The sequence below is a fragment of the Hydra vulgaris genome, chromosome 13 (genome assembly GCF_038396675.1).
Source record: "Hydra vulgaris chromosome 13, alternate assembly HydraT2T_AEP".
Taxonomy (NCBI): Eukaryota; Metazoa; Cnidaria; class Hydrozoa; order Anthoathecata; family Hydridae; genus Hydra; species Hydra vulgaris.
This window is the reverse complement of record NC_088932.1, coordinates 18,759,506-18,786,592: the sequence shown is the minus strand read 5'-3', so window position 1 is coordinate 18,786,592 and position 27,087 is coordinate 18,759,506. Positions and strand designations below refer to the sequence as shown.

At 26.7% G+C, this 27,087-nt stretch overlaps 2 long non-coding RNA genes across 2 annotated transcripts; one reads left to right on the top strand and one right to left on the bottom strand.

The window, feature by feature from the left end:
- Positions 1 to 1,711: 1,711 nt before the first annotated feature.
- Positions 1,712 to 5,429, bottom strand: LOC136089471 (uncharacterized). The gene is made up of 4 exons (XR_010643083.1): positions 4,636 to 5,429; positions 4,428 to 4,487; positions 3,876 to 4,036; positions 1,712 to 3,799 (listed from the first exon to the last, which is right to left on the bottom strand). It is a non-coding gene; the product is annotated as an uncharacterized LOC136089471 (long non-coding RNA).
- Positions 5,430 to 7,641: 2,212 nt separating this feature from the next.
- Positions 7,642 to 13,202, top strand: LOC136090103 (uncharacterized). Its single transcript, XR_010643164.1, has 3 exons — positions 7,642 to 7,726; positions 12,599 to 12,667; positions 13,020 to 13,202. It is a non-coding gene; the product is annotated as an uncharacterized LOC136090103 (long non-coding RNA).
- Positions 13,203 to 27,087: the final 13,885 nt, after the last annotated feature.

The following is a 27,087-nucleotide window of genomic DNA, read 5'->3' as shown; positions in this document are numbered from 1 at the left end:
TATTTTAGACGTCGAAATGAGGATGGCTAAATTAGGATGGCAAAAACGGGGGGATATTTTCCAAATGGTAATTTGTAAAATATCCCCCCGTTTTTGAATTATTCTAAGCACAATTATCTGCCGAGGCTACATTGATTCAATGTTGAAGTCGGCTGATGTTAATAATTGCGCTTGTCAATGTCATCGAATTTTTTTTTTATGTAGATTGATATAACTATAATATAGCTATAACCTATATCATATAATATATATTTTTATTGACATATAATATTTTATTGACAAATAATATATAAATTTTATTGACAAAAAATTTCTAAAAACTTCTGCAAAACTTATAAACTTAAATGATGATTTAGTTTTATAAGTTTTGCCGAAGTTTTTTTAGAAATTTTTTGTCAATAGGATGGTAATCATCCTATATCTATCTATTGCTATATGATATAGTTATATCATATATCTATATAACTATATAGTTATATAGCTGTAAGATATATATCATAATATGATATATATATATATATATATATATATATATATATATATATATATATATATATATATATATATATATATATACATATAATATATATAATATATATATATATATATATATATAATATATATATATATATATATATATATATATATATATATATATATATATATGATTTTATTGAATTATCAGAAAATAAACTTTATATTTATTTAAAAATTAGAAAAATGTTACTTAAAAGTAATATTTTTTTAATTTTGTTCTCTCTCTCTATATAATATATATATATATATATATATATATATATATATATATATATATATATATATATATATATATATAACATATATTCTAAATATATATATATATATATATATATATATATATATATATATATATATATATATATATATATATATATATATATACATACATATATACATACATCAGCGTGGAAAATAAGAAATTAAAGGCGAGCGGTCAAACTGACCAGCCAATACATAAAATTGACGGTTAATTGTTTTTTTTGGGCGGTCAAAATTTTAATTTTTTATTTGGTTTAAATTTTCATCGTAGCAATTATTCTGCATGACGAAACTTTGTAAATAAAAAAATAACTTGATACATTAAAATGAACGAACTCGTATTCCTTTTTAATTTGTATTTTATTTTTAAAAAAAATAAAAAATAAACATTTTTACATCATATCAAAATAGTTTAAACTGAATAGAGAAATTCCACGTCAAAACAACCAATTTTTTTAAAAATGCAGCCCTATGTCCTTGGACTTTCTTTATATTTTTACTATAGTTAGTACATTATAAAATAAGATAAATCCCAAAATTTCAAGGTCTAACTCCCAACGGTTCGTGAGTAATGGTTGTTTTAATTTTGGCTACTATTTTTGTTTTGGTCATTTTCCGCCATTTTTAAATTTACATTTCTCCTTATAAAACCAAGTCTTTAAACATGTGAATTCTAAAAATAAGTGACTTAGTTAATCTCAAGGTGAGGAATTTGAATATATAAATAAAAAACTTATTTTTTAATTAAAAAGTACCTAAATATCAGTTATAAATGTTAAAATAATGGACACCTGCCCCAGTAAAATTTTTAGGTGTGCGGTAAATTTTTTAAGCTTAAATTTCAAATTAAATCATTGTATGTTTGAAGAACATTGCGTGAAAAAATCATTTCTGCCAAATACATAGTTTAAAAATTAAATGAAAAATATTACAAAAAAAGCAAATATAGTATATTTCGCTTATCCGTAGTATTCAAAATAAATAAAAATGATGCATACTTGAATTGATATACAATTTTTTATAATATATCCATTAAAAAAATATTGATTTACAAGTATATACTTATTAATTTTGTTAAAATCTTTTTTTGAAAGTTCATATTTGTCTGATATTATTTTTGGTGCACTTATTAATGTTATTATATTGGTGATTGGTATCCAACAATATCATCCCTTTTCAGCCAGAAAAACTGTTCAGATAGACCGTGTGGATGCATAATTTTTATATCATTATATTCTTCATCTTTTTCTTTGACTACTGCAAGCCACCAAAATGAGTCATATGTACATGCTTAATATTCGTACTTCTGCATTAGCTCAAAATTTATTTAACTTTTTTATATTATATAGAATTTTAGTTATATTAATAGATTTTGGATTTATATCGTTACAAGTTTTCTTAAATAACAGATGTTTTCGAAACTGGTATGCAATGGTGAAATCCTAGAGTTCCTGGTATTTTTTTCCCTTCTCAAATCGTTTATTTTGCGTAGCTCTAACATTAACCAGAGTTTCAGAGCACAACAAATTCATAATTTTCTGAAAAGTCGCAAACCACGATAGACTCTTTTTCATTCAATTCGAGTTTTAAATCTTTAAGAAACTTTGTTTGGCATTTAGAAATATACGAGTGAGCTGTTAGTTCATCAATACACTTCACTACTAACTCTATATAAGTTTCAATAGTTTCAGTTTGTGTGACGAGTTGGGTCCTGTCAGTACCTTGCCATTGATTAAAACTTAACTCATCATCAAAATCAAGTTCTTCAAGCTCTTTAAGAAGAAATAGCTGTAAGGCATCTGTTCTTGGGCAACTCAAACATCTATGAACCATACACTCATTTTTTGAAATGTCACAAACCACCGAAAAAACAAGTTTATTTATTATAATTTACTATTAAATTTTCTATTATAATCATTAAATAATTATAATAATAACTAAAATCATGATAATAATAATCAAAAGTAAAAGTAATATCAAATTTAATTTCCGTATAAACTGATATCTTTTTTTAGATTTCCTAACTTATAACGTACATTAAACACACTTATAACTGAAAACAAACCTTTTTCACTAAATATTTGTAGGTTATATCCCATTTCATTGCATATAAAAGAAGAACTGCATTTTGATGATAAACACATACACACACTGAGTGAGCACCTGAGGCTTACTTACACACCACTTAGGACGCAGACTGCAAAATTTAGAAATTCCAAGATTAATCCCTGGATTTATAACTTTAAATTGGCTGTACAATTCTTTCAGGTTACACAATAGCAATTGTTTTTGTACTTGTATTCTGTTACTTTTTCCTTTTTCAACACTTACATAATCTTTTTTACCAGACATTGTTTGTGAGTATTCATCATCTTCATAAAAACTTTGAATAATGGAGACAACATTAAGTGGAACACTTTTTCTAATTTTATCCAATGGGAGTGAAAGTATGCCACTCTCTTGTTTCATACGACGTGCTGTTCAAATAGCATTCACACTAACTTCAAAGCAGTTAGAAGCATAGTTTCAGGAGTTAAAGTAAGAATTTTTAATTTATTTTTATAGTCAGAAGCATTTATCTTTTCTTTCATCAATAGTGTCAGTTTATCCAGATCAGATGCTTTATGTTGATCTGTTTTCGAATAAGACGCAGTAGAATTATCTATAAAATGCGAATTACTTATTCCATAATGGGCTGCTAGATCTTTACCAAACTTTTTTATTGATTTTTCATATTTTTTCATTGCAGATGCAACACATTGATGTAAAGCAACAGAATGTAAATTAATAGGAGATTCTCCTAAAATTTCCAGGGATAAATTAATATGAGTAAATGGTTCAACTTCTTCTGTCGATATTTCATCTACTTCATTTTCACTAGGGTGTTCTACTGATAAAACTGCCTTTGACTTACAGCTAGTACATAACTTCCACCCAGGTAAAATTCTTAATCCTAATGACTCAAAGTGTCTAGCCAACATTAAAGATATTGTAAATTTACCTAAAAATAAAAGGATATTTAAGATACGTGTTGTATACTTTTACAGATAGTATTCATATATTTGAAATCAAATTACCTTTTATTTTTTTTTATGCACTTTATAAACATCACAACGATTGTCATTTTTCTTTTCAAATCTTTTTTCAAAGTAGTGAAAATGGTGATTACAAATGCTGAATAGTTCTCCACAAGCACGCAACTCAGATCTCCATAAAATGTTTTGACGAGTATCAGTGTCTAGGTCATGTAGTAAAAAAATCTCTTTATTTCTAGGATATGAGGTTTTATGGCATTCTTACTTCAAAACTTTACCAATATCACATGAAACCATTTTGATAATGAATTTAAAAATGTTATACTTGCAAATTTAAAAATGCACAAGTATTAATTACATTATTTATGTAGGATTAATTGCAACATTTAAATTAGATGAAAATGTCTGAATTCAGCAATTAGACTTTGATAACTGGGAAAGACAAGGAAACAAGGAAACAAAAAGGAAATAAAAAAATACATTAAAAAAACTTTCATAACTTAAGAAACACTTCGATTTAGATAGGAATTATCATTTTTCCTAAAGTACTATGGCAATATATATACATTTATAGTACAAAAATAAAATATTTACAAAACCATGTATTTGGCAGAAATGATTTTTTCGCACAATGTTCTTCAAGTATACAATGATCTAATAAGAAATTTTAAGCTTAAAAAATTTACCGCACACCTAAAAATTTTACTGGGGCAGGTGTCCATTATTTTAACATTTATAACTGATATTTAGGTACTTTTTAATTAAAAAATAAGTTTTTTATTTATATATTCAAATTCCTCACCTTGAGATTAACTAAGTCACTTATTTTTAGAATTCACATGTTGTAGAATTCACACTTGGTTTTATAAGGAGAAATGTAAATTTAAAAATGGCGGAAAATGACCAAAACAAAAATAGTAGCCAAAATTAAAACAACCATTACTCACGAACCGTTGGGAGTTAGACCTTGAAATTTTGGGATTTATCTTATTTTAGAATGTACTATGGTAAAAATATAAAGAAAATCTAAGGACATAAGGTTGCATGGCCTGGTTGTTTTGACATGGAATTACTCAATACTTAATCAAGTATCATTTTATGTAATACTACTTAAATAATTGCGTAAGTTACAAAAAACAAAGTTTTATGTAACTTAAAAATATTTTTTTAAAGATACGTTTCATCTGATTCATTATCCAAAGTTTCATCGAAAGACGATTTTAAATCTAAAGACTCGTCTGATAATGATTCTAAATCAATTAATGTTTTTATAGTTTTTTTTTTTTCTTTTTTTGAATAAATTTTTCGACTTGCTTGTGTAGGCCTTCGCAACGTATGTTAGGCCCATAATTCAACGGCAGGATACACATCAAATTCTTCAATATTTGTTTATAATAAATAATGTAATTAATACTTGAGCATTTTTAAATTAGTGCGCACCCGAATTAAATTATTTAGCCGTTTTTCAGTTAAGCGATTTCTTGTGTCAGTTTTAATTCTATTCTTAAGAGAAAAAAGACGCTCAACCTTTCCATTTGAAACAGGCAATACGAACAACAATTCAACAAGAAGTAGAACTGGACTCCAATCTTTTTTCATAGAACTCGAAAAAATTTAATACCATACTTTACGGTACTCAGTTTTATCTGGTGCCAAATATTTGACAGTGTAATCAACTAAGTTATGCCCAGCATATAACATATTATTTATATTCCCAGTGAAGCCAGCATAATGTAACGGCATATTATAAAAGTCATACAATTTTTCGATGTTATCATCAGCAAATGAATTATTGGTGTTATTTTGAAACCAGCCATTAGTGTTTAGGATTAACATTCCATACATATCAGGAACTGTATTTTGTGCTTCCAAACGCTCTTCTATGGATTTAGCAATTAACGCTACAATCATTGACTTCGAATTCTTAACTCAAGTTAGTGCGTTCGTAAAGTCACGAAGCTCAACATCCTGGAATGGATACTTTCCAGAGTTGTTTGTTACTTTTGCAAGGAAACGTTTGACTGTTGGTAAATCCGTAAATTCTTTTTTCTTCAAGCGACTTAACTGTTTTTTAGTTTGTTTAATAAATCTAGATGATGGTACGGAATTGAAAAGATAAAGATAACAAGTTTGCTGGCGATAAAACTTCTATGAATAATGCTATATAAAGAGGTATTCGTCCATGATTCCACTTCTGATGATACCCTTTAAACTTTGCTCTTTCTGCTTGAGTAAAACTGAAATCTGCAGTCATGTTTTCGATATGCTTCATATATACTCCATATTTGTCTAAGATCATCTCAAGTGCGAGAATTTTATGTGCAATCCATCGTGTTCCAATTTATTATTGCACAAGTATTTTATTTTATAAAAAGTTTTTATTGCTCAAAACACTGTTTTATAAAGAACTTCTGTTGTATAAAAAAACGAGCATATAATAAAGTATATTATTTTATAAAGTATTTTTTATAGACAAAATTGAAAAAATTTTATCTATAAAAATTTTATTTTATAGATAAAATTGCTTTTTTGCGGCGAATACCTGCAATGTCAAATGAATTACCTTCTTCTTGGAGCATTAAATATATATAAAATCAGCTTACACCAAGTTTTAATGTTCATGTATAAAACAAATATAGGATTATCCTAAAATATTTCAATCCTATTTTGAAAAAATAGTTCATAAATATCCAACAAAATTTTCAAATAACAACTTTGTTGTCCCAAAATATAATTCAAAACTAACTTCGAAGTTAGTGAAGCTTCATATGAAGCTTCATATTCAGTTCTTTATCGTGGACCTTACTTGTGGAAAATGTTTCTTAAAATTGTAAATACTCATAAAACTAGTATAGAGCGGTTTAAAAATGAATCAAAACCGGCATTCTTCCTTATGGATTTTAATATATCCGATTTTAAATGTTTTTTTTAATTAAAACTCAAATACAAAAAATAATTAATACAAAAATTGTCACTGAGTGTATCAACATTTTTTTTTATTACCTTAATTATGGTATTACCTCTATGGCGTTTGCTAATTTATTTACGTTATTTCTTTGAAGTAGACTAATTTATTTATGTTATTCCTATGGTGTATATTAATTTATTTACTTTTTATTTTTAAATCTTTATTTAAATTTTTAAGTTTTAAGCAAATGATAATATCTAAATTATTTTTTCTTATTCACTTGATCTTACTCTTTCCTTAAATTTTTATTCTTTAAATTTTTCTTTAAAAGACAACGAGTTGTTATCTATTTTACTTTTATATTTTTTATAAATTGTTTGTTAACTACAGATATTTAAATATTACGGTTTTTGTAAATACGTGAGAATGGGGCTCGGTGATAACGCTAAATTAGTCTTTTTCTTGCCCCGCCAACATTTATTTTTATTTATGAGCGTCGAAACTGTATATATTTTTTAACGGCCGAAAAAAAAAAAAAAAAAAAGAGGATAGCGACGAGCTTTACTAACTGTCGTAACTTTTTTGGGGATTTTTTATAAATGATTTTTTATAAATGATAATTAAATTTTTTATACATTTTCAAAATGGTGTTACCCAGTGAAAAATAAAACCGCGTCCCACATGGGTTCCGCGTGGGTTCCGTGTGGGATTGATGGGATTTATGTGGGACGGATTTTCCCATGTGGTATCCGTATGGAAATTTGTCACCTTAAACCCATGTGGGTAATCCCACATGAGTTACATGTGGGAACCATATGGTATTTACACACATGGGAAATCCCACGTGGGTTTCCTGTGGGATTTGCATGGGAATTAATTTAAAAGCTGGAAACTAAAAAAAAAATTTTAAATCAACATTGCATTGCGTTGCGTTAATATTGTGTGAAAATATTTTATATTAATAAAGAGAATGGCAAGCAAGTATGTAAGTACCACGAATAATTTTTATCTTTCTTTATAGAAATAAGATTAAGATTTGTGCAAATAGACGTATTATTAGGATAATATAATAGTTATTTGAATATAGATCTTGAGTAAATTATTTGCAAACAATTAACTGATGTTAGTTGAAATGTTGTCAAAAACCAATCTTGCATGTATGGGACACTGCAGTGTCCCACAGTACCACAGAAAACTGAACCCAGAGGCTTTATTCTCAATAACACTGGAGTACCACAGTGTTATTGAGAATAAAGCCTCTGGGTTCAGTTTTCAAAGTAATATGATCTAAGTAATGTTTAAATAAAATAATATGCTTTAAAATGCATATAGTTATACATATAACTCCTGATAGTTAACTATATGTATAACAAGTTATACATATAATTTGTTATAAAAACTTATTTTTTAAGGTTATGCTTGAACAAATTAGTATCAATTAATTCAAATTCAAGATTTAGTTAAAGTTCAAGTTAATGTTCTTATTTATTCATTGTTTTTGTTAATTTTATATTTATTTGTTCAAATTTATCAGTTAGTACTATATTTTACTACAGTAAGAATGTTTATCATTGTTGAACGTGATTTTATTAGTAACTTAATTTTACTATCAACATATTTTGACAACACCCTTTATACTTTAAATGATGACAGCTTTACTTTTCTATTGATGTTAAATTTATTACGTTTCAATAACTCAGATTGAATTTTAACTGAATTATTGTAAGCTTTGTAGGGGTTTGTTGTATATCAAATGTTGTTGTAAATAAAGTAAAAATAATATATATATATATATATATATATATATATATATACATATTTATATATATATATAATATATATATATATATATATATATATATATATATATATATATATGTATATATATATATATATACATTTATATATATATGTATATATATATATATATATATACATATATATATATATATATATATATATATATATATATATATATATATATATATATATATATATATATATATATATATATATATATATATATATATATATATATATATATATATATATATAAATATAACATTAAAACAATAAAATTGATACAAAATTTCACTTTAAAACGAATACCATTAACATTGTGATGATAATAGCATTAGGAAACTAGTATTTATGTATTATTATTGTACTATAAATAAATAGTTTTTTAATTCATTTTAAAAAATGGAGACTGACAACTAATAATTAGTGGAAATAAATACAAATTATAAAAATCATGACAACTTCATTTATTATTACTAAATACTATATTAATGTTAGTCTACAAAGTTAAAATCAGTTTAGAGCATTGTTATTAGTTCTGTTGTAATTCGCACTTCCACTTCTGTCTCTCAAATTTATAAAATAGGTGGTCAAAGCTTGCTCAATAGGTAGGTTCTCAGCATAACAATGCTTTTGTCTTACACTTTCTAAAGAGAAATATGGCAAATTGATTACTTATTTTACCTAAATCGTAGGGTCATCTATGCATAATGATGTCAGATGATGACCCGGTTTATTGAACAACTTCACCCTTTACCAAACTCAGTCAATTTTTTGCCATCTCCCATTGAAAATGATGTCAGTTTTTGTTATCGTATTATGATAGTATATCTGAATTGTTAATATAATATAAAAAATGCATATACCATCAATTTTTTTCGGGTTCAATTATACATTTATTCTCAACAGTACTAAAAGTAAAAAAAAAAAAACATAAATTGTTCTTTCAGATAAGCAAGCTAATTTCTGAATTTAAATTGTTTTTCCTATGATCCTCTACAGTTTTAAGCAACAAAAGCAAGAAGTTTTTAGACCACATTGTTGGTGTAAATACCTCTAAAACCTGCTCATAGCTAGCATAAATTGTTTTAAAATAAAATATTTTACTTTTTTTTTTTAATTCAATTTTTTAATTGAGATTATTTTGGTCTCAACATCCCCTCCCCATTGTCAATTATTGTTAAACTCACACTGCCCCTCTATCTACTGGCATCATTTATGGATGATCCCATAGCCTAAATACTATATATATATATATATATATATATATATATATATATATATATATATATTTTTTTTTTTTTTTTTACTTTATTTACAACACCATTTGAGATACAACAAACCCTTACAAAGCTTACAATAATTCAGTTAAAATTCAATCTGAGTTATTGAAACGTAATAAATTTAACATCAATAGAAAAGTAAAGCTGTCATCATTTAAAATGTAAAGAGTGTTGTCAAAATATGTTGATAGTAAAATTAAGTTACTAATAAAATCATTTTCAACAATGATAAATATTCTTACTGTAGTAAGAATTAGTACTAGTTAACAAATTTGAACAAATAAATATAAAATAGTGAAAAAACAATGAACAAATAACTTGAACTTGAACTAAATCTTGAATTTGAATTAATTGGTTCTAATTTGTTCAAGCATAACCTTAAAAAAAAAGTTTATATTATAAATTTTATGTATAACTAGTTATACAAATAGTTAACTATCAGGAGTTATATGTATAACTGCATGCATTTTAAAGCATTTTATTTAATTTATATATTACTTTAGATTGTATTACTTTGAATACTGGACCCAAAGACTTTATTCCCAATTACACTGTGGTACTCCAGATTGAAAATTGAAAAGTTTCTGTAAATATCCTGTTTTTGTTCCTCAATGTACTTCGTAAGTCCCTTAAGTTTTATGAACCTTATTATATATAAAGTTAAAAGTTTTGGAGCCTAAAAAAAGTTACAGAAACCTCCCTATCTCCCTCCTATTTTAATTTTTTTTTTTAATAAAACAAAATTTAACTTTCAAACCTGCATTTCTTTGTGGGACACTGCAGTGTCCCATGCATGCATGCTTGGTTTTTGACAACATTAGAACTTGCATCAGTCAATTGTTTGCAGATAATATACTCAAGAACTATATTCAAATATCATATGAACATGTTAGAGAATGTTCATATGATATTTGAACATCACAAATTTAATAATATTGTTGTGATATGTTTTATAAATAATTCCATAATAGATTATGATATGAAAATAAGATAGGATATGAAGGCAATGATCAAAGAATAAATTTACTTATAGAAATTTAGATATTTGTTTATTATGTGTTTTTTATGTTTATTATTTGTTTATTATGTTTGTTTATTATGTGTTTATTATGTGTGACCGCGGCCTTCTATAATAAAAGGCCTTGACATCGCGCAACAAAGTTGTTAAACTGAAGGCCAATTCCTAATACTGTGTTTTCATTTTCATCTTTTAACATTAGACGAAAGTTTGTGTTCGCGCTTTTTTAATAAATCTTTAAAATGTGATTGGTTTATAAATTAGATAGCCCAACATCAAGACGATAACATTGTAAGGTTCAAAGGCGTTAACATTGTAAGGTAATAGTATTGTCAAACTTAGGATAAGTTTTTTTAATAATTAAAATGCCTTAAAAATGCCTTTAAAATACTGTGTATCTCTTTGCAAGTCGAACTATCTCAACTACAACAAAAATATCAATTTATTCAACTACAACTACAATATCAATTACAACTACAACAAAAATATCAATACTCAACTACGACAAAAACATCAATTTATAAATTCCCGAAGAATCTAGAGGAGAGAAAAAGATGTAGTGAAGCTATCCCAAGAACTGGTTTTATTGTTACAGACTATATAGCATTATGTCAACTGCATTGGCCAAATGAAGCACCTTTTGAAAGCAAATATGGGAAGCAACGACCTTTAAACCCACCATCTGTTTTTAAAATATTCCGCCTAGTTGTTTAGCCACACCAGCAAGTAAAGTTAGAAAAAATGTAACTTCAAGCGGTTTTCAAAGCATTTTACCAGATGAGTTAAATGATTTTCTTAAAGAGGATGAACTTATATTTGACGATATTCAATCTTTGTTAAGTGATAATAACAATGTTATTGTTTTCCAGCTTAATAAAAAAAGTTTGCACATACAATCAAAATTGTACAAACTTGGTGTTCCATTATTTATTTTAGTAATTTTCAATGATTATTCATTTGTAGCTAACCATAATGGCACAACTTGTAATATTTCATATTTAGCTGTAAACAAATTAAAGTTAATAAAAACAAAATCAGCTTTATTTGAAGCAGTTAGCTTTTTAAAAAATAAAGAAAGTTCGCTTCTGTCAAATATTCTATTCGAACACCTTAATGCTATGAGAAAAGTTCATGTTGGTGAAGTTTTATATACTTCAGATATTATATGTAGAGCATATGAGTATTTTGCTATGCGACGATGTTTATATGATTGTTTGTGTATTGACTACAAGTTGCCAAGTATAAGGACTTTAACCCTGTTGAGATATATTGATAAAACTTTTTTTTTGCTTGAATCAACTTTTGTTGGTATTTTTTATTGTTGGTGATTTTTATTGTTACCATTTTTAGCAAAAAAATTAAAAATACAGTTATCTTTCTAATATATAGATATATACTTTGTTATGGTTCTGCTTGTTATTGATACTATTTAATATTACATAAATATTATAAATGAAATTTGAAATACGAAAAACATGATTATCTTTTAACAATTTTTTGGTTTTCTTTTTATATTTCCGTTTTTACTAGAGATTATTATTAGAAAACATAGACTGCCATTACACCCTTACCTAATATAAAAATATATCAATATAAGTAAAAGTGAAAGTTTAATCGGCCTTCAGTTTTTACGGCATTTTGCGCGATGTCAAGGCCTGTTATTATAGAAGTCTACATCATTGAAAAAGTAGGTTTTTACATTTTTGTTTTTGTTTTTTTGTTTAACTACTTATCCTTATTGATCACTTTTTTTCAGGATTCTCCTCATGGGTTCAAGCTCATTACGCATGATATGTGTTCAATTACGCATAATACGTTAGTCATTGTAAGTAATAAATTATGAAATAATTATTTGTGAAATATTGTAGTTATTAATGACTTCAAACTGGCTAATAATTAAAATTGCTCGACTAATAAGGTTCCTTATTAAAATTTCTCTCTCTCTCTCTCTCTCTCTCTCTCTCTCTCTCTCTCTCTCTCTCTCTCTCTCTCTCTCTCTCTCTCTCTCTCTCTCTCTCTCTCTCTCTCTCTCTCTCTCTGTCTCTCTGTCTCTCTGTCTCTCTTTCTATATATATATATATATATATATATATATATATATATATATATATATATATATATATATATGTATATGTATATATATTTATATATATTTGTATTTATATTTTTTTTTTTAGAAAATGTTTGAAGAAAGTTAGAAGATACTAAAAACCTTGGTATTATACAAGCCGAAGCGATTTAATTAATTCAATTGATAAAAAACGGCGTGTAAATCGCAAAAGAAAAAATAATATTTTTAATATTCGTTTTGGATGTATTGATTAATAGCATTTATTTTTAAATAAATTCATTTTGCAACACGTTTTTTAATTTTATAAAATTTCGTTATAATAGTTCAAGGTAAATCCCACATAGGTTATAGGTGGAAAACATCACATGTAAAAGATCAAAAATGCTACACGTTTTGAATACCGAATGGGATAAAGTAGCAAATACCAGATAAAGTTAAGCCTCTCTGAAAGCTTCGATGATTAATTTTAAATTACTTAATTTAAGTAATTTTTAAATTAAAAGAATTTTAAAAATTATCATAGAAGCATTCGGACTTTCATTTGTCTAGTATTGACTACTTTTATACCATTTTGATTAAAATATGTGGCATTTAAGATCTATAACATGTAGTATTTTCCACCTATATCCCATTGTAGGATTTACCACATAAAACCCATGTGGGATTTACCATATGAAACCCACATGGGACAAAATAATAATCCCCATATGGGTTACATATGGTAAAAACCCACGCGTATCCCATATGGGATTTACCATATGGAATCCATGTGGGATTTACCATATGAAACCCACATGGGACAAAATAATAATCCCCACATGGGTTACATGTGGAAAAAATCCACGCGTATCCCATGTGCGCTTTTTCACTGGGTACTGACATCATTAAACGCTTTTATATTCTGCAAATTTATCTTTTAACGCTAACTCAAGGCGATGTGCAACACACCAACCAAAAGTTATCCATGGAATTTCTTTCTGAAGTAATACATTTACTTTTGTCCTACTTCCTCTATTTACAGCTGCGCCATCAGCACCAAAACCAACTAATTAAGTTTTAAAATTTTCGATACCTTCTGATTTAAGGGATCGACTGATTTTAGTGAAAATTTCTTCAGATGTTCCATATTCAAGATTAGAAATAGAAAGAAAAGAACACTCAACGCACATCTCGGCCTTTCCTATTGGAGTAAGATCGAAACTGATAATAAATATAGCTTCTTTTTTAATTACAGATACATCTGTTGATGCATAATTAAAATACTGAAGTAATTTCGTGTTTTTAATTTATTTCTGAGAATATTTGACTAACTCAATCCAATGTAATCAATAAAAGTTCCACAAGTTATTTTATTTCTATATGCTTGGCCAAACTCTGTACCATGATTTTCTTCCAAACGTAGTATTTTAGGGTATACGCCAAGCAAAAGCTCTTCTTTGGCATTAAGGTATGCTACCTCAAAATTTTCCTTGTTAAATTTAGATCTTTCGTGGTCATGGTTTTCAGGCTCGATAAAATATCAGTTTGCCGCATTCCTTTTTGCAGGTTGCTTGATTTATCATTTCGTTCGCTTACATCCATTCCTTTACTTTTTATTGCTAATTCGTAGGCTCTTTGATGTGGCAAACTATTTACATGATCAAATGCAGCACTGTGCTGTATCCTACAACTACCTTCATCGCTTCCCCATTATGGCCTATATCCTTTATAAATATCAATTTGTTTAGTATACTGACGAAATACAGTACATTTTAATCCTGTAACATAATTTCCATTATTTAATATCTCTAGCCATTCATTTGCATTACATTTTGCAAGAGTAGTGTTTACCCATTTTTGAGCTGTTGTTAGTTGTAATTTTCTACAATTGAGTTTTTTCTTCTTTTCAACAGGTGGTTTTAATTCCGATCCTGCTTGTGTTAAAAATGAAAGTGTTGTTTGTCTCTTTTTAGTCGCCTCCATTTTGAAGTGATGATGTTTAACGATTCTCTTACAATTTAATAATATAAAAAATGTGCAAATTTGCAATTGTTAATTTGAAATTTATTTAAAAATAACTCATTCTTTGCTAAGACTTCGGAAATTGCGGGAAAAGGTTACGAGAAAAATAAATGAAAAAAAGGAGAAAATTTCTTAGTTACATTAATTTTAAATAATAGTTAAATAAGAACTTCAATCGTTACCGACGTTGAAAAAGAAAAATGATTGCCCATTTTATATCTCATTTGTATCATTTAATATCTTTCATTCATTTTCATTTAAAATCATTTTATAAACTGCTAATACTAACTAGTTGATAATAAAGTCAATGCTTCTCGCCGGCAGATGCTGAACTAATATTTAATAAAATCATGACAATCGTTTTATGAAATACTATCAGAATTATTTATGTTACTTAAAAAGAAACTTTATACTACAATATATATATATATATATATATATATATATATATATATATATATATATATATATATATATATATATATATATATATATATATATATATATATATATATTTAAGATTTCAATAGTAGAAAGAAAAAAGCAAACGTGCATTCGGTAATTTTAAAAATATCTTAATATTAAAATTAACTTCACAGTCACTCAGCGTCAACCGAACAAAGAGTCTTTAAAGTAGAGTCTTCGACCGTGTGGCCACACAAAGCAACTCAAACGACAACTTGTTCAAAACTGCTTAGAAAGAAACAATTTCCTCACCGACCGTGTTGTCAACCCATGGAATGCTTTGACCCAAAATGCGGTGAACACAAAGAACCTCGACAATTTCAAATACGAACTTTCTTTTTTCCGGAGTCTTAACTAATTGAAATCTAAAAAATTTATTTTCATCAGAGGGGCTTGGTGTGCGGCTCTTAGTCGATAATTTGTAAGTCTTGTTGACTACGGATAAATTAAACTAAAAATAAAGGCATTTTTTCATGGCAATTGGCTGCAAAAGGTTTTTAGAAAAATACATAAAATGATATAAAGAAAATATAAATAAAATGTAGGAATAAAAAAATGTTCTTAGTTAATCTTATATTATTATAAACAATAATAAAATAAGGACTTCAATCATTTATGAAAAAAACAGTTATGGATTTCACCACCAGTAAAATGAAATTAGTCTTGATAAGTGAAGCAAAAAAAAAAAAAAAAAGTCATTTATAATACTCACTATTTATAATACTCACGTCATTTATAATACTCACTAACAAAGCGATTTAAAGTAGCGTACAAACGATAAAATTACTTTAGAAGCTTTTTTCAAAGATTTACATTTTATGAAATCTTGGTATATGCACTTTCAAAGACATCCTGATAATTTGTCAAACGTTATATAACTCTTTTTTTTTCAACCGCTCAACCTTGATCGGGAATAATCCGTTTTGAGAGGTCAAAATAGCAATTTCAGTCATTTCGGGCGGTCAGTGATCGTTGACCACCCGTTATTTTCCACGCTGCATACATTATATACTTATACATACATTATATATATACAGTATAGTTTCCACATCTGATTTCTAAAAAATTGTATATTTGTTTAGATAAAATGCTTAATAAAGAAATTTATGATTAGTATTTAGCGCTAAAAGATACCTCCTGCAATGGTGTTTATTGTAAGTTTTGTTTAGATTTTAATATTAATCTGGTCTGCTGCAAAAAATCATTATCCATAAAGATAACTAGATTAGTTAATAACATCAGAAAGTTAAAGAAACTTCGCAAAAATAGTAGGTTGGTATTGCTATTAGGTGAAACCTTTACTCCACCTGTGGCAAATAATAGTTCTAATATTCCTGAAAAAATAACTTTAATAAGCGAAAACAAAATGCTCAAAAAAGAAAAGAAAAATTTAAAAAGAAATATTGAATCAATGATGGATTTAAAATTAGATTATTTTAAACATCTAAAAGATTTTGAAGATATGTCTAACAATCTAAAAACGCTTGTTTCAAAAAACTTATTAATGGAATGTGAACTGAACCATATTAAAAAACTTTATTGTGAAAAGGAAGAAAACATTATTGAAAATAAATTAGTGTTAGTTAAGGCACACAAAAAATCATTTAGTGTTAGAAACTTAAATAAAAAAGTTAAATACCGTGATGCTCAGTTGGAAATAAAAAAGAATGAAATCAATTCCTTAAAAAAAAGAAACAAAATGTAGAATATCACAATTAAAAAAAGAAACAATAATTATTAGTTAAATTCTAGAATGTTAAGATAATATTTCAGAATTAAAAAGAGAAAAACTAAAGTTGCAAAAAAAAGTAAGTAATTTGAAAATCGCTTTACAAAATAAAAAGATTTATATAGGTACGTGAAATGAAATTTTTAAATTAATCAAACACTAGATTGTAATTTTCTACTATTGAGTTTTTTCTTCTTTTCAACAGGTGGTTTTAATTCCGATCCTGCTTGTGTTATATCAATGGAAAGGTTTTTAATTTAGTATTTTAAAGGTGAAAAAATAATCAAAATTGAACAATTCTACAAAAAGTTATGGCATTTTGAGTACCGAATTTTTGATATATGGACTTCTTGAAGAAACTGTGATCAAGTTTGAGGTTTTTTTGACTTAAAACGTCATAACTTGGTCAATTCTTATCGAAATACATACAACTTGGTATTAAAAGATAGGTCTAACAAAGGGCAATATATATATACAAAGGGTGTACAAAGGGCGCTAGAGGGACGTCTACAAAACTCTTTATTATATTGAAAAATGTAGATTTTTTAAAAGAAAATATTATTATTCAATTGAAATTTATAATTTATAATATAAGTTTTATATTTATATAATGAAAACAATATGAAAAATCTTATATTTATATAATGATAGCTTAAAGAATATATTTATATAATGATAACTTATAGAAAAATTTTATATTTATATAATGAAAACAATATGAAAAATCTTATAAGTTTAGAAAAAGAAGTTGCATCATTATATAGTAAGACAAAGGTTTTTAAAGAAGAGAATCAAGAACTTCATAAGTTGGTTTCTTTGTTGGATGATGAGGAAATAATAACTTTGAAGATGGTAGATATTGTGATGACATTAGAGAAACCATTATGAAATTGCTTTCAATGAATGTAAGTATGAATAGTGTCAACGATGTCATTAAAGTAGTACTAAACAAACTAGCAAAAAAGAATGTATCTAGACTGCCATTAGTTGCTGTTAAATGCAGGTTAATTCAGGAAGCTGTAATTTTAGGTCAATTTTAAGTTGCTGAAGCAATGCTTGAGAATAATTTGACTAATAAAAACTCTAATGTTGGCAATTGTTTGCATGGTGATGGTATACAGAAATACCATAAACATTATCAAAATTTTCAAATAAAAACAAAAAGTAGGAAAATATTATCTTTTGGTTTGTCTGAAGTGGTTGGTGGTGATGCAGCTACTATTTTGCAAATTTTTACTAATATAACAGACAATATTTGTGATGTTGTTAGCAACTCTGCCATGGAAAAAGAAATTAATTTTACTAAATTAATAACATCAATTAAATCAACAATGTGTGACCTCGGTCCAGTTAATTTTCTATGTAACTCGCAATTAAAAATATTAAGGGAAAAACGTGACGTTGTTTATGAACAGCTCCTTATGATGTAATTTTATTTGATATAAATTATTACTAATTTTGAATTATTTTTCATTTATTGGTAAAATCAATAAAAAATTTGTTTCACTAATCTGTTTATTGTATTTGAGTACATTTTTATATTTTTTGAATCATATTTGAAATGTTTATAGTTACCAATTTTATTTTATGTAAAGATATTTTTACATTATATACCAAAATTTTTTATGTGTTACGTTTAACTGTTAATTATAAATAATGGAAAAAAAAAAAAAAAAAAAAAAATCACACAAAAAAAAGCTTTGACAAAATTACATTTACTTTTACATGAACTGCCTATCAAGTAAAGGAAAGAATCCAGAAATGGAGGACTAACTTTAGGCAAAATTACATTTACTTTTACCTGAACTACCTGTCAAGAAACGGAAAGAATCCAGAAATGGAGCCTCCCCAATCTTAGCCAACATGACAAATTACTGATAAAGTGCAAAGTCCTACGGCTTACCTTCTCATTGGTGCACTTCGTTAAGTAAGTTAGACAATTTTGTCTAACTTATGAACGGAATAGCCATAGTAAATATTGTATGAAATTTTTTAATGACATTATATATATATATATATATATATATATATATATATATATATATATATATATATATATATATATATATATATATGTATATATATTTATATATATACATATATATATATATATATATATATATATATACTTATATATATATATATATATATATATATATATATATATATATATATATATATATATATATATATATATATATATATATATATATATATACTATATATATATATATATATATATATATATATATATATATATATATATATATATATATATATATATATATATATATATATATATATATACTTAGTATACTTAATAATAAATATTTATAGACCAATTTCACTCACATGCACTTGTTGTCGTGCAATGGAAGGAAATATTAACTCAGATATTATTAATTCCTTAACTCTTCATAACTTAATAGCCGATAATTAGCATGGTTACCTCAAGAAACGCTCGACATGCACTAATATTTTAGAATCAGTAAATGATTAGAGTGTTGCACTAGACAAACATCTAACAACAGATGTTGCATATATTGACTTTCAAAAGGCATTTGATTCTGTATCTCATCATAAATTATTAGCCAAAGTTGCTCTGTTTAACATAAGAGGTAATTTAAAAAAGTGGATTGCTGCATTTCTTAACAATAGATGTCAGTAGGTTAAGGTTGTAATGTCGTTATCAAGCTCAACTCACATTGTTAGTGGAGTTCCTCAGGGTAGCGTGTTAGGTCCAACATTTTTTCTAATACATATCAACGATATAACCGCTATTGTTAATAATCTTGACTGCTCTTTAAAGCTTTATGCCGATGACATCAAGTTATACAGTTCATTTTGCAATACGGACCATAGCCATCACCGAGTTAATGCTCTTGATAACGTTATACTTTAATCAGAACATGGCAACTACCCATTTCTACCTGTAAGTGTTTTGTTTATGATTCGCGCGCGCTTCATCGAGAAAGTGCATTAACTTTAACTATAAGTTAGGAGATCATATTTTAGCTTAGTCTTCTATTTCAAAAGATCTCGGTTAATGAAAAAAGTGACTCTGGATTCTCAACTGAACTATAGAAAGCATAAATCAAACGTTGTACATGCAGATAATACTAAAGCATACCTTATTTTAAAATGTTTCAAGTCCCGCGATCCTAGTATCTTAGATCTTCAATACATATATTAAGGGCCTTTAATATATATATTAGGCCTGAATTAGAATATTGCTCCCCAGTTTGGTTGCCATTTTATGCTGAACTGATAAAAGGTAGTTGAGAACGTGCAAAAACGTTTCACAAAGAAATGTGCATTTAAGCAATTTGACCTACTATAACCGACTTCAGTTGCTTAATATGGAGTCGCTTAAAATAAGGCAAGTAAAACATGATTTATCAACTTGCTTTAAAATTCTACATAACTTGGTCTTAATTGTTAAATCAATGCTCTTTTTTATTGACAACAAAAACGACACGTTGTTTTTAATGCCGATAATATCAACATCTTTAAAAGTAAAATTAACTCAATCAATTTTGAAAAATTATGTCGGCGTTGACTGCATATCTAGTATATAAAATAGTATACTTAGTGTATAAAAATAGTCGACGAAAATATCTAAATAGTCGACGATTTCTTAATCATTTTAACTAATATCAATTTTGACAATTAATATCAAAATTTAATAATAGTAATGATAATAATAATAATAATAGTATATATATATAAAACTATTAAGAAATTGTCGATTATTTCAATATTTTCGTCGACTATGTTTATTTTTGTAAAGACTAATCTTTATTTTCCGCGTATTTTGACGTTTTCGGTATGTGTTATTTGGATCCACTTGATAACTTGATATATTAAAGAAAGTTAATAAAAGTTAATTTAAATAAATATTTATCCTCAAAGTTTTGTTAAAGTTTTGTTTGCTTAAATAGTAAAAATTAAAACATTAAAAAATTTTCTTAAACTAATTTTAAAATATATTTTACTGCGGACCATTTAATGGTCCGTGTTTGTTAACCCCGGAAAAACTTTTATTTATAAAATAATTTCTATTTGCGATTTAATTTCTAATAAAGTTTTATTACAGATTTGCTAATGCAACATTTTACGCAAGAAAATTAAATATTTTTTTTTTTTAATTTTCGGTGCCAAAAATTTAAAGAGATACTTAAACAAAATATTTCATAAAAAGTTTATGTATTGAAAATATTAAAACACGTGTATCTTTGGAACTAAATAAGCTACAGAAGCGGTTGAAACCATTTTGAAAAAGAAATATCTTAAGGAATCTAATGCATTTTAAATTAAAAAAATTACATCGCTATAAAAACTGACTAAATTCCCTACTTATGCGTCATAAATAAATGTTCAAAGCTCAAGTCACCGAACTTAGACGATTTTACGGTATATATTTAAAAAAAAAAGTTTATACGCAGGCATACTTATTGAATTTTAATTAAATATATATATATATATATATATATATATATATATATATATATATATATATATATATATATATATATATATATATATATATATATATATATATATATATATATATATATATATATATATATATATATATATATATGGGGTGATGCAGAAGTTATCGGGCAATTCTGAATTTAATTATTTGAGCATAATAATTTGCTTTTGTGGTTTTATGCGTAGGCATAAACGTTCTATAAAATATAAACTTCATTATTTGAAACACAATTATTTAAAATGACGTTAAATGCAGTTGACCGAGGGTCTTTTCGAAAGCGACTCAAAATTTTTTTTTGTAAATAAACCTAATATAAAAAAAAAGAAATCGTAAATCATTTTGAAAAGGAAGGATTTGCTCGAAGTACAATATATGATAACTAAAAAGACTTGAAACTGTTCAATCCTTTTTTGATAGAAAGCATCCTGGTCGTCCAACATCCTGGACTTGAGATAAAAGAAAACAACAAATTAACGAGACTTGTAAATAATCTAAAAAGGGTCAGGCAGAAAAAAATAGATTTTAAAATTGTTGTAAATCAATCAATCAACAATTGGTCCTCAGTTAAAAAAAATGAATATTAAAAATATAAAACGTAAAAGGAATCCAAAATACACTATAGAACAACAATTAAAGGCAAAGAAAAGAAGCAGGAAATTAGTTAACCAACTTTATAACAAAAAATCGCTTCTGGTCATCAATGACGAAATTTATTTTGTTTTGCAGGTAACAACATGCTGGAAATTCTGGATACCACACGAAAAAATATAAAAATATCATCTGGATACTACCCAAACAAATATAAAAACATGCCCAGAAAGTGTTCGTTTTATAGGAAAAAAGAAATTTTCAAAAAAATTATTCATGTGGATAGCTATATCTGACCGTGGTATGTCCGAGCCATTGTTTCGCACTTCCAAGGCTGCACAGTGGGCCAGTAGGTGGACAAAATGGGAAAAATTTTAGTTGTCTAATCTTGAAAACCTATTTAATTTTAGTTTCTACATATATTAGGAGAAATCTATTGATAATTTATTTATATTAAATCCCTTATTTACCAGGACTCTAAGCATTTGAATATTGAGATAAAATTAAAAAAAAAAAAATTATAAATAAGTAATTAACGGTGACATCAACGTTGTGTTATATTTCAATTACATCTATGTTTTTGAAACAAAAAATTAGTACATGTTATTCTAGAGTATTTAGAGATAAGAAAAACCAATGTGTGAAATAAATTTGTCATAGCATGTTATCTCAGTTATACTTTGAAAATCACAGATTAAAAAAAAAAATTTCTTAAGAAACTTATTTTTTGCCGCACAATAACTAATAATTACCACAATTTGCCATGTGTTGTCTTATATTTATTTGAGCTATATGATGCTTCAATCGAGTTTTAATTGATTGCTCGTCCCCTTAAATCCCCGTTCAGATTTTATGTATGTTTTAACTTGGTTGCTATGGTACTAAATTTTGCATAGCAACAACTCATTTTTACATTAACGTTGTTTTAACAGTATTTTACTTGCGCTAAATACACAATATTGGGGGTATGTATTAAAATGAGATTCAGAATTCTTATGAGGTTAACTTTTTTGGGTACTATGGATACCTTACTTTGCATAACATAGCAACAACATATTTTCGGTAGTTGTTAGTAATTTAATTACTAACACTGACAGTAATTTAATTACTTTTAATTTTAATTACTAACACTTGTAGTAACTTAATTACTAACAAGTATTAGTAGTCCAGGCGGCATATATATTATAACATTTTACTTTTAAATACAAAATACTTGTTACAATAATTATTTAGATATGGTTTTGTTAAACTTAGACATTCATAATTTTCTCCAAAAAAACAATCTTAGTATTTCAAAACAAAATATTACTGAAGATATATTAAAATTTATTCAGCCAAAATTTGCTGATTTTAAAGACGTTGATTTTAGACATGCTGTTCAACGATTTGTTTACTTGTATAAAAAAAAGTGGAAATCTGCAAACTATACTGTGAAAAATTTTGAAAAGAAGTTTGTGAACTGGCTTAATGAATATTTAATTGTCAGAAAAAAAGACAATGAACCAACTGCAAGTAGACGTGGTCGAAAACCAGTTGCATTTGATAATAGTTCTAATAAAACTAAAAAACGGCGTGTATCTTGTTTAATTGAATCTCATTCATCCAATGAATTATTTTTTGCTGCTAATAAAAAATTTAGAGATGAATCTGTTGTTATTGCTGCCAAGAATGTTTTAAATATATCAAATACAGATAAAGCAACTAAATATTCAGCAGACGAAGCACTGGCTTTAATAATTGATGCAAGTCTGACAAAAGCTTCCTATCAATTGATTAGAAGCGGAGCCTTGGAGAAAGAATATAACATCTACCCTGCTTACAATGATGTCAGAGATGCAAAATTGAAATGTTATCCTGCAAACATAACAGTGGAGGACTATTCAGCTTCAGTTCCTTTAAAAGATTTAATGACTCATACTTTGCAAAGAATCTGTGCAGTTCAGGAACCTGTGCTAAGGCACTTGATATTGAACGACAAAGCAATAAAAACAATGACACTAACGTGTAAGGCTGGTTTTGATGGTGCTACTGGCCATAGCATTTATAAAAAAGTTTTATCAGAACCCGACATTAACAGAGATTTAAACGAAAAGGTGCCTATTTGGAGAAATCAAAAGTCGTCCTCCACAGCCTATTGTAGACCCATAAGATTTGCATACAAAATGGAATCCAAGGAATCTGTGATTGAAGAAGATCAGTACATTAAAAGTGAGATAGAAAGCTTGGGTATGGTTTTATTAGAGGTTTGCGGATCTTCTATTGAAGCGAATTGTATTATTGAACTTACAATGATTGATGGGAAGGTTCAAACAATATTATCTGAAAAAAATAACTCATACCAATGCTGTTCAGTGTGTGGTGTCTCTCCAAAAAATATGAATAGTCTTGATATCCTTAATATAGATTATACTAACAGAGAGTTCAAATATGGTCTTTCCAGTCTTCATGCATGGATTCGATTTTTTGAGATGTTATTGCACATTGCATATAAAAAAGAAACAAGAAAGTGGCAAGCAAGATCTAAAGAACACAAAGAAAAGGCATCTGTAGCTAAACAAAAGATTCAGACTGATTTTATGAACAAAATGGGACTTGTTGTTGATTTCCCTAAAAGTGGTGGTTCTGGAACAAGTAATGATGGCAATACCTCAAGGCGTGCTTTTGCAGCATATGAACAAACAGCTGAAATTCTGGGTATTGACCAAAACCTTATATTCAGATTTTACATTATCTTGGTAACGCTCTCTTCAGGATATGAAATAGACTGCTTAAAGTACAAGGATTATTGTTTTGACACTTTTAGACTATATGTGTCCCTTTATCCTTGGTATTACATGGCTCAATCAGTTCACAAAGTATTGATACACGGACATGACATAATTAAAAGCCTTACATTACCCATCGGACTTATGTCAGAGGAAGCTCAAGAGGCTAGAAATAAAGACTTTAAATCTTATCGCGAAAATTTAAGCCGAAAAACATCCAGAAAAGCAACAAATACTGATCTTATCAATAGACTCCTAGTTTCCAGTGATCCTGTTATTTCATCATTGCGTAAATCAACATCACACCAAACAAATCATAAAGCATTTCCTTCAGATGTTTTACAATTACTTAAACAATCTTCAAACGATATTATTGTTTTATAATTTTTTGATGTAATTTAAAATTGATAACGTTTTCTTGCACTATTTTTTGCTTTTATTATTCCTAAAACATTATTTACCTAAATACTCAATTTTTATTCAATATAGGTGGGTCAAAAATCCGATAAGATATTCAAATATCAATTTACCACTTTGTAACTAAGGAAAGTATCCGGTAACTAAGCAATATAAGTATCCATAACAACTAAATTTAAAAAATTATCACTTTTGTAAGAAGTGTGATCTCATATTGGTACTCATGCCAAATTTAGTGAATATAGCACTTATAAAATATCTGCAGATAACAAAAGTAGGTTGTTGCTAAGCAAAATAAAGGTATCCATAGCAACGAAATAAAAAAATATTACCTTCATAAAAAGCGCAGACATCATATTAGTACTCATACTAATTTTAGTGAATATAGCTCTAGTATTAAATTAGTTATGAATTTTGTCCAGTAAAAGTGCATTCTGGCCCACTGTGGGCTGTAGCAATTAATTCATCGATCTATATTGATGAATATTTAGCAAAACGACTTCTTCCATTCATTCACAAGTATTATGGAGACTTTAACTATTTATTTTGGCCGTATTTAGCAAGTTCTCATTATTCTAAAGATTCTCTAAATTGGATGGACCAATATGTCTACTACGTTGATTAAGAATCCAATCCTCAAATGTGCCTTAAGCACAACCAATTGAAAACTTTTGGAGACAGTTGGCAAAGAAAGTTTACAAGAGAGATTGGCAAGCTTCAACAGAGCAAGTTTGGATTAATCGAGTTAAATTAAAACTACAAGAAATCGATTTAAATTTTTTACAGTCGCTTATAAAAGGCGTCAGAGCAAAATTGAGATCAATTGCAGATGGTCATGTTTTTTCATTTAAAAAATGACCTTAATTTTATTAAAAGATAAATACTATATTTAAAAAAAATATGATAACAGTTTTTTTTTCATTTATAAATAAGTTATTGACGCTTTTATTTTGTCCGACTTACGCATCACCCGTTATTACGTATAATATATATATATATATATATATATATATATATATATATATATATATATATATATATATATATATATATATATATATATATATATATATATATATATATATAAACACTGTTATTAAATTGCAAATTTATTAACAGTGTTTAGATATGTTATACAACTTATACCATAATAGACTATGACATGAAAAATTAGATAGGATATGAAGACAGCAATGATAGAAAAAACATAAACTTACTTTGATATTTATTAAGAAATTTAGATGTTAGTTGATTGGTTTCAGAATATTATAATATGTGCGACAAAAAGTTTTAAAAACACAATTGCATCCAGTCTATTGCATTCTAATGTCTACATCATTGTAAAGTAGGTTTTTGCATGTTTTGACTTGTTTTTTGTTTAACGACCTTTTCTAATCGAGCACTTTTTCTCAAATCAGAAGCTCATAAACGGATACAAGCTCTTTTTAAATTAACCATAATACATAAGTCATCGTAAACAGTAAGTTAAGAAAAACAAACATCAATAATAACCTAATTTAAATTCTTGTCATTTAAACATTTTTAAAAAATGTTTGAAGAAAGTAAGAAGATACTTAAAACTTTGGTATTGAGCGAACCAAGGCGAATTACTTTATTAATTCAATCGAAAAAAGTACAAATAATATCTTGAATAATTATTTTCAATGTATTTGTTAATAGTTATTATTTAAAAATAAATTCATTTTGCAGC